This window comes from Bidens hawaiensis, unplaced genomic scaffold (genome assembly GCF_021521415.1).
Source record: "Bidens hawaiensis isolate Kalapana, Puna unplaced genomic scaffold, B.hawaiensis_p1.1 tig00014831_1, whole genome shotgun sequence".
Taxonomy (NCBI): domain Eukaryota; kingdom Viridiplantae; phylum Streptophyta; class Magnoliopsida; order Asterales; family Asteraceae; genus Bidens; species Bidens hawaiensis.
The window spans coordinates 317,258-326,038 of record NW_027492310.1 but is presented as its reverse complement, the minus strand read 5'-3'; the positions used below and the strand labels follow the sequence as shown (position 1 = coordinate 326,038).

At 39.2% G+C, this 8,781-nt stretch overlaps 1 long non-coding RNA gene across 1 annotated transcript; it reads right to left on the bottom strand.

The window, feature by feature from the left end:
• Positions 1–5,653: 5,653 nt before the first annotated feature.
• Positions 5,654–8,184, bottom strand: LOC143547791 (uncharacterized). Its single transcript, XR_013137844.1, has 2 exons — positions 6,819–8,184; positions 5,654–6,603 (listed from the first exon to the last, which is right to left on the bottom strand). It is a non-coding gene; the product is annotated as an uncharacterized LOC143547791 (long non-coding RNA).
• Between the last annotated feature and the right edge of the window lie 597 nt (positions 8,185–8,781).

Here is an 8,781-nt window from a genome sequence, read left to right as displayed (position 1 = left end):
TTAGGGTTCATGTTTAATCTTTACTTGGTGTTTTTATTATAATGGTTGAATAGGCCTATTAGATCATAGAAGCTTGTTGATAGTTGGTTAGGGTTTTAAATGTTTTGCTATATTCCAATAGTCGTAAGGTGAGGAGTTGTTCATGTGTCTTGGTCAATTGCATGCTAGGATAGTTAGTGACAATATTCTTGCTTATTGTGTTGATCCATGTTCATGATGTCATGTTAGCTTATTAAGTTATCTAAGGTTTAGTGTTTCGTAAGATTGCTTGCTTTAGATACTATTAATTAACCCTAATTGATGACTTTGCGGAAATCAATGATACTGATTGCTTAATAATCTAATAATTGTTCTTTGGGATTTCATTTGAATCAGTCAAACGTCCTTAGGGTTTTGTTAGATGAATATGTTTAGAAATCAATTTCCATAATCATATTATTTGTCCGTTTCTTGATGATTGTTGATGCATGGGATTCTTACCTAGGTAGATTCCTTCTCTATTTGGTTTCGATCTTGTGTTTAGTTGCTTGTTTCTCGTTTACTTGTTTATTTAATTTCCTAGTTTAAATTTAATTTAAAATCTCCCTTAAAACATTAATAATAAATAGTCGTGTCGTAAGTCGAGTCTAATTAGTTAATTAACGTAATTTATAGAGTCCTGTGGGTTCGATATTCTGGACTTACTTAGCTTTAATACAATCGATCGGTTCACTTGCCGGTGTTTTGTTTAGCTGAGTCTTAGGTCTAGTTTTTATTACTTGTTTAATTTAGTTAATATTTAATTGACTGTTTTGAGCACATCACTGGACCTTCGAGAGTTGTCACACCTGCAGTTGATGAAGAAGAGCAAGTGGACGAGGAGATCCAGATGGAGCCTCCTCCGGCCGAGGCGCACCAGCAGACTATTCCAGCGAGTACGAAGCCGGCCGATAAACCTTCATCATTAGCTAACCCACCTCTCAGAGTCTACAAACCTAAACTGCCTTATCCTGGGAGACTCCGATCGAATAGAGACGAGGAGAAAAACTCCAAGTTCCTTGAACTTCTCAAACAGCTTCAACTGAACATTCCTTTCCTTGAGGCGCTCACTCAGATGCCCAAATATGCCAAATTTCTCAAGGACATTCTTTCCAATAAGGAGAAGCTAGCTGAGGTCTCTTCTATTCCGTTGAGTGTTGGGTGCTCTACAGTGTTGCAGAGCAAGTTGCCTGAAAAGATGGCCGATCCTAGGAGTTCCACAATTCCCTGCATCTTAGGTGACGATACGGTTCGACATGCTTTCGCCGACCTTGAGACCAGTATCAATCTCATACAGTATTTTGTGTTCAGTAAGTTGGGTCTTGGCGAACCGAGGCCAACCCGAATGAGTATCCAGCTTGCTGATCGTTCCGTGAAATACCCGCGAGGGGTGGTCTAGAACATGCTTGTTCGTATCGACAGGTTCATATTCCCTGTGGAATTTGTCATTCTAGATATGAATGAGGATGATAGTGTCCCACTCATTTTAGGCCGACCATTCCTTACCACCGCACAGGCGTTGATCGACGTCCGTGAGGGAAAATTGATTCTGAAAGTTGGGGATGATAACGTCATCTTCGACATAAGACATTCACTTAAGCACCCCAAGTCAGCGGACGACTCCCTGTATTTCGTTGACTCCATCGTATCGCATGTGCGGGAGTTTTTCACTAACATCTGTGGAGGACCTACCTTGGACCCACAAATTCTCGATAGGGAGATTTCAGAGGTCGAGATGGTTGTCATGACCGCTCCACCATTGATGGATGACACCGTGTCACCACCCCTAGATTCAGAGTCAGCTGTTGGGATCGTGCGAGACGATACGAGAGACCGACCTTCCGTTGAGAGCCCTCCTCCTTCCTTAGAACTTAAGGATCTACCCGATCATTTGGAGTATGCTTTTCTGGACGAAGAGAGGAAGCTACCCGTCATCATCGCGTCTGCCTTGACAGAGGTCGAGAAGTTGAAGTTGTTGAAGGTGCTAAAAGCGCATAAGGAGGCAATAGCATGGAAGATTATCGACATAAAAGGGATTAATCCCTCGTTCTGTACTCATAAAATCCTCATGGAGGATAATTTCAAATCCGTCGTTCAGCCTCAACGGAGGCTTAATCCGAAAATGCTAGAGGTTGTTAAGAAAGAAATCATTAAACTCCTTGATGCGGGAATCATTTTTCCCATCTCTAATAGCGCCTGGGTGAGTCCGGTCCAAGTGGTTCCTAAGAAGGGTGGCATGACTGTTGTCACCAATGAATGGAACGAGCTTATTCCCGCTAGGACCGTGACCGGTTGGAGAGTCTGCATCGACTAACGCAGACTGAATGATGCCACTAGGAAAGATCACTTTCCTTTGCCCTTCATTGATCAGATGCTTGAGCGTTTGGCGGTCAGCAGTACTACTATTTTCTGGATGGTTTCTTAAGGTATTTCCAAATCCCGATCTCTCCCGATGATCAGGAGAAAACCACATTCACCTGCCCCTACGGCACGTTTGCCTACAAACGTATGCCCTTTGGACTCTGTAACGCTCCAGCTACTTTCCAGCGATGTATGGTGGCGATCTTTCACGACATGATCGAGGATTCCATGGAGGTTTTCATGGAAAATTTTTATGTCTTCGGGAATTCTTTCGATCATTGTCTCTCTAACCTTGATAGGATGATGGCTCGTTGCATCGACACCAACCTAGTCCTCAACTAGGAGAAGTGTCACTTCATGGTACGCGAGGGCATCGTTCTAGGACATAGGATCTCGAGTGCGGAGATCGAGGTCGATCGAGCAAAAATTGAAACCATTTCTAATCTTCCCCCGCCCACTTCTGTGAGATCCATCCGTAGTTTTTTAGGTCATGCTGGTTTCTATCGCCGGTTCATTAAAGATTTCTCGAATATTGCGAGACCGATGACCAAGCTACTAGAGAAAGACACTCCATTTGTCTTCTCTAAACAGTGTATCGAGGCGTTTGATCTTCTAAAAGAAAAACTCGTTAACGCCCCGATCATGATTGCTCCTGACTGGTCTTTGCCATTCGAATTGATGTGCGACGCGAGCGACTATGCCTTTGGTGCAGTTCTTGGACAGCGGAAGGAGAAGCACTTCCACCCGATCTACTATGCTAGCCGGACCCTAAACAGTGCTCAGGAGAATTACGCTACCACAGAGAAAGAGTTGTTAGTTGTAGTGTTTGCATTCGATAAGTTTAGGTCCTATCTTGTTCTGTCCAAAACAGTCATCTACACGGATCATGCTGCCATTCGTTGTCTTTTCAGCAAGCAGGATGCTAAACCACGTCTCATCTGATGGATCCTGCTGCTTCAGGAGTTTGATATCGAAATCCGTGATAAAAAGGGGGGCGAGAATGTAGCGGCTGATCACTTGTCACGTCTTGAGAGAGCCGAGATTGGAGATGTTGGGGTCATCATCAATGACCATTTCCTGATAGAGAATCTCATGTTTGTCAGAGCCCAGGATGATGACTACCCGTGGTTTGCCGATTTTGCTAACTTCCTCATCGATGGTTCCTTCCCTAAGAGGATGTCTCATTAGCAAAAGAAGAAATTCTTTTCTGACGTAAAGTTCTACATTTGGGACCACCCGTTTCTTTTTTGTATAGGTGCTGATCAGCTGGTGAGGAGATGTGTGGATGTTGAAGAGGGGTGGCGGATTTTGAGCCACTGTCATGAGAGACCGACAGGAGGTCACCATGGTGTTGTTCTTACTGCTAAGAAGGTCTTCGATTAAGGATTCTATTGGCCTTCGATTTTCAAAGATTCTCACGCGTTCGTTAAAAGCTGTGACCAATGCCAGCGTGTTGGTAACATCTCATCCCGAAATAAGATGCCCCAAAATGCAATTCAGGTATGCGAGATTTTTGACATTTGGGGTATTGATTTTATGGGCTCGTTCCCGTCGTCTAGAGGGAACAAGTACATACTCGTGGCGGTTGATTACGTCTCCAAGTGGGTCGAGGCCAGAGCCTTGCCCGAAATATTTTCTCTCGTTTTGGTGCACCGAAAGCCTTGATCAGCGATCAAGGTACTCACTTCTGCAACGCGCAGATGGAGAAGGCGTTGCAACGCTATGGGGTCACCCATCAGCTAGCGACTGCCTACCACCCACAAACCAGTGGGCAGGTGGAAGTGAGTAACCGGGGCATCAAACGCATTCTTGAGAAGACGGTTGGGCTAAACCGGAAGGATTGGTCCGACAAATTAGATGATGCCTTGTGGGCTTTCCGTACAGCGTACAAAACTCCGACCGGTTCCACACCGTTTCGGATGATTTATGGGAAAGCCTGCCATCTGCCTGTTGAGTTGGAGCACCGTGCTTCTTGGGCGCTTCAAACTGTTAACCTTGATCTTTCGACTTCTGGAGATAACCGTTTCCATCAGATACATGAGTTAGAGGAACTTCGCGATCAAGCCTATGCACATTCGTAAAATTATAAGTTGAAGACCAAAGAGCTGCATGATAGGAAGTTGAGAGGTGATAAAAAGTTCAAGTGTGGGGACACCATACTCTTGTTTAATTCCCGACTTAAATTATTTCCGGGAAAGCTTAAGTCCCGATGGTATGGACCATACACAGTTAAGGAAGTCTTCCCGTATGGAACAGTAGAAATTGAAGACAAGAATGGGAGCTTCAAAGTTAATGGTCACCGTCTGAAGCACTACATTGGTGAGAAGGCGGGCATGGAGGAAGGCGAGGTTTTGCTCCTTACAGCATCTTTGGGTTAGAAGTGAGAGTGAGGTCAGGCTGAGGACCCGTTAAACCAAGCGCTCTCGGGAGGCAGCCCGAGTTTTTGTTTATCTGCCTTTTTTTTTTTTTAAGGATCCTCCGGATTGAAGCCGCTCGTACTCAATCTCCATTCGAGCAGCTGATTTTGAGGGTGTTTAGTTTGTCTTTTCATTTATAAATAAAAAATAAAAAAATATAAAACCAACAAAATCTAAAAAAATATAAAAAATACAAAAACACAAAAATATGTTTATTTCTTATGTTTTTTGTTTTCTGTTATGTACGCCGCTACATACGAGCGAATTTGAGTTATTACAGGTATTATTATGCTCATAGTAGCTCTGATGGCGTTTTGGAACTGGTTCTCTCGGGGTTGTGGTCGCGAATGAAATGCTATACGGTCGATTGATTGATACACAGCCGATGAAGAATCTGCAAATAAACCAGGGGAGTAACCCGTTCTCTGTTTTACTTTTGATTACTTTAAGTTTTATTTTTATTTTATTTTATTTCTTTTCCTTGTTCTCATCGAGGACGATTTCGTTCTAAGTGTGGGGATGGGAATTTATTTTACTTAGTTGTAGGAAAAAAAAATTAAAAATGATAAAAAAATTTAAACAATAAAAAAAATAAAAAATAAAAGTTTTAAAGAAAAAAAAGGTCCATTGAAAATTGTTTTTGTTCTACGTTAAGCAGGAAATGTTCTGAAAAAAATATATATATAATATAATAATAAAAGAAGGGATGGTTCACATATCTGATTTGGGATGTGTCGGTAGGCCCAACTAGCTTTAATAGTCCTCTTTAGCAGTTTTTATATATATAATAATTTGAAAAATGGTGAAACCGAATTTCGATGCTTAGGGAGGATTACCATAATCTGAAAACTTTGAGATGGTTATACTTAGATGCACTCAAACCAGCACACACCACATGTCCATCTTTTTACGAGCTTAGAAATAGTTATATATTTTAGGGTGATATAAAAGATTGAAAAAAAAGAAAAAATATGAAAAAAAAAAAGAAAGAAAGAAAGAAAGAAAAGTATGTATTGAAAGTTATGTTTGTGTATTCTCAAAAGTTGTTCAAGAAAAGCAAAATGCTTGTGAAGAAAGTTATGTATTGTAAAATGCCAAAGAAGCATTCTTTAAAGTTGGTAAAAGAGGCCAAAGATGCACATACTAGACGGGACTTAGAGTTTACGTGTACCAAGGGGATAGTGACTCTGAGGATACACTATTGGGGATCGAAGGTTCTTAGTCAACAAATATCAAATTAGGAATCTATAGGACAAAGTCCAATAATATTTAGGAATAGCTCGTACGACCTCCACATGACCATTCATCCATCAAAATTCACCGAGTGCATCTAATTAGTACCATCAACTAGTCCATGGCTTATGGTGATTTGTCGAACCTGTTTGCTTCGACTCTAGTTCTTCTAGCTCTCTTTGTCTGAGATGGGGTAGGTGTAGCCTTGATTTTTTGACTTAAAATGCTTAATGCAAAGGGGGGCTTGATTGGTTAGTGGCTGGGTTTAAGTGGACACAATATCGGCAATCGCGGTCAATATGTCGAGCCGTTTCTATTGTTTTAATAATATTAAATAATCTGGGAGTTTGTTGTTTTCACTTGGTTATGATCCTGTGTAGATTTCTTTTTCAGGGACGAAAAATGTTTAAGTGTGGGAATATTTTATGGGGTCTGAATTATATATAAATAATATTAATATTTCATACACTTTTAATTGGTTTTGAGCTAGTTTTTATTGAATAACATTTCTATGTGGCTCATATTCAAATTTTAATGGTTTCAAGAGACAACGAGCTAAACTGAAACGGTTTTACTAAACCAACGAGCAAACTTATGACAAATTTTATTTGTCATTTTTTTTTCCTTTTCCTTATTATTATTTATTAATATTTAAAAAAAAAGAAAAAAAAATATGAAAGAGTTGGTCACAGTATCTCGTTGATTATTATTATTATTATTATTATTATTATTATTATTATTATTGTTATTATTATTATTCATTGTATGGTAAATTCAATTTCAATTTACTAAACTTACGTGAATTAGTATTATTATTGTAGACCCAAGGAAGCTAATCAATCAAATAATTTTGGGCTGAACGAAAAAAAGAAGTGGGCTGGACTTTGACTTGCAAAATAAGTTTTACAACATCATATATAATATGGAGAGACATCGCAGCAGCGCTGAGAAGAACAACATATATATTATTCGGAGGCTGGAATATTAATATAATTCTTGAGAGCAACAACGAGAGGCAGAATATTATTATTCTCTCGGAGACAGCAACGAGTTACATCAAGGCAGAAAAAGAGAAGTTATTTTTTTGTGTATCACTGTTCGACAAAGGTGCAATACATTAATCTGGTATTTTAATCTCTTGTTTCAGATTTTGCTTGGATCATGTTGGCTGCTGTATTGATATGATTTTTGAGATTATTATTAATACGAGTAGCTAAACCTTTTAGAACTACCTAGGTTTGGTTAATTAACGATGTGTTGACGATTGTTTTGGGTTGAGTGACGAACATATAATTGATTTTCTAGTGTCAAGTTCATATTATTATGGTTTTATTCTATGATTGCTAGTGAGTTTGTTCAATATTATATTAATTAAACCTCGTGTTATTTTATCTTTACATGAATTAGTTTCGTGTTTTGTTTAGGATTGCATGTTAGACTAATTACTCGGTGTTTTTGGTTGTTTGTGGTAAACGTCACCATAGGGTTTGATTGGTTAGAATTGTTTATCTCAATGGCTCATCTCCTTTTAGTTGGACCAAGACATTAGGAGTTAGTTTGTCTCTTTGGTCTATTCAATTTAGTTTGCCGTTGCGAGACCACGTGCGGTTTCCTAGCCGTTGATTAGGTTATTTTGTAAGCCAAGTTATTTAATCTTTAATATTGAATTACCCCTTATTCCCTAGGTTTGTTACGATTACGAGCTTTAGAGGAATTTGTGATTTTGATACAGATCAAGTAATAAATCAATTGGGTACTTAGAAAATCAACCGTGCTTTATTATTCTTTCTAGACGTTTTTAGGGGTCTTTAGTAAAACTGACCGTGGGGACCTATTTTCCCTTATAATTGTCTAGTCAGATAACCTTTAGAACCCGGTTTTATGTGTTCGTTGTCACCCGAGCGTCGTTGATAGTCGTCAAGATACCTTACCTAAGTGGTTCACCTTCATCATATTTGAGAGCTCCGTTAGTACTGTTAAGTCTTGTTAAATTTTCTCGTTAGTTTCACTAATTAAGTAAGTTAGTTAAATTAGTATAAAATAAAAGAAAAAAAATATATAAAATCAATTAGTTATTAAGGTAGGACTTGTATTGGGGTTTATAATCTGAGCCGTTCTCACGTGTCTTCGAGTTCGATATCCGGACTTTCCTCATCTTTGCTATACGCGACCAGTACACTTGCCGTTTGTGTGAACTAGGATAGATTATTTGGTTTTTTTAAAGCTTAGTTGCGATTCGTGTTTTATTTATATATATATTTTCTCGCATCATATTGTCTTCAGAGAAAGGTTCGGCGATTCCGGCCTCCTTAGCCTTGCGTACAAAGTTCTCGATGTGAGCTTTAAATGACATCTAAATTTTGGGTGGTTTAGAATGTGAAGAGGGAAAGAAAGGTTACCAGCCTATCTTATCCCTAAATCAAATAAACAATTATTTCCTATACTTTGATCGAAGCTTGGGTATTGTTTTATCATATCCAATTCGCTAAGATCGATGGCTCTGATACCAACCTGTCACACCCCCCATCTTAGGCCTAGGAGTATGATCAATAGTTGGTACCACAGGTGTAAATAAATCAGAGTTGCATTCAATTAGCGGAAGACTTGTAAAACTTGTGGATTTAAGTTGTAACTATTTACATAATCAAAAGTTGGGATTTTAAAAGATTCCCAAACTTAAGTACAAAAGATTTCTTGTTTTTACATTACAAAACCACCACCATTTAAAGTTAACACAAAATAAATCCGAGCC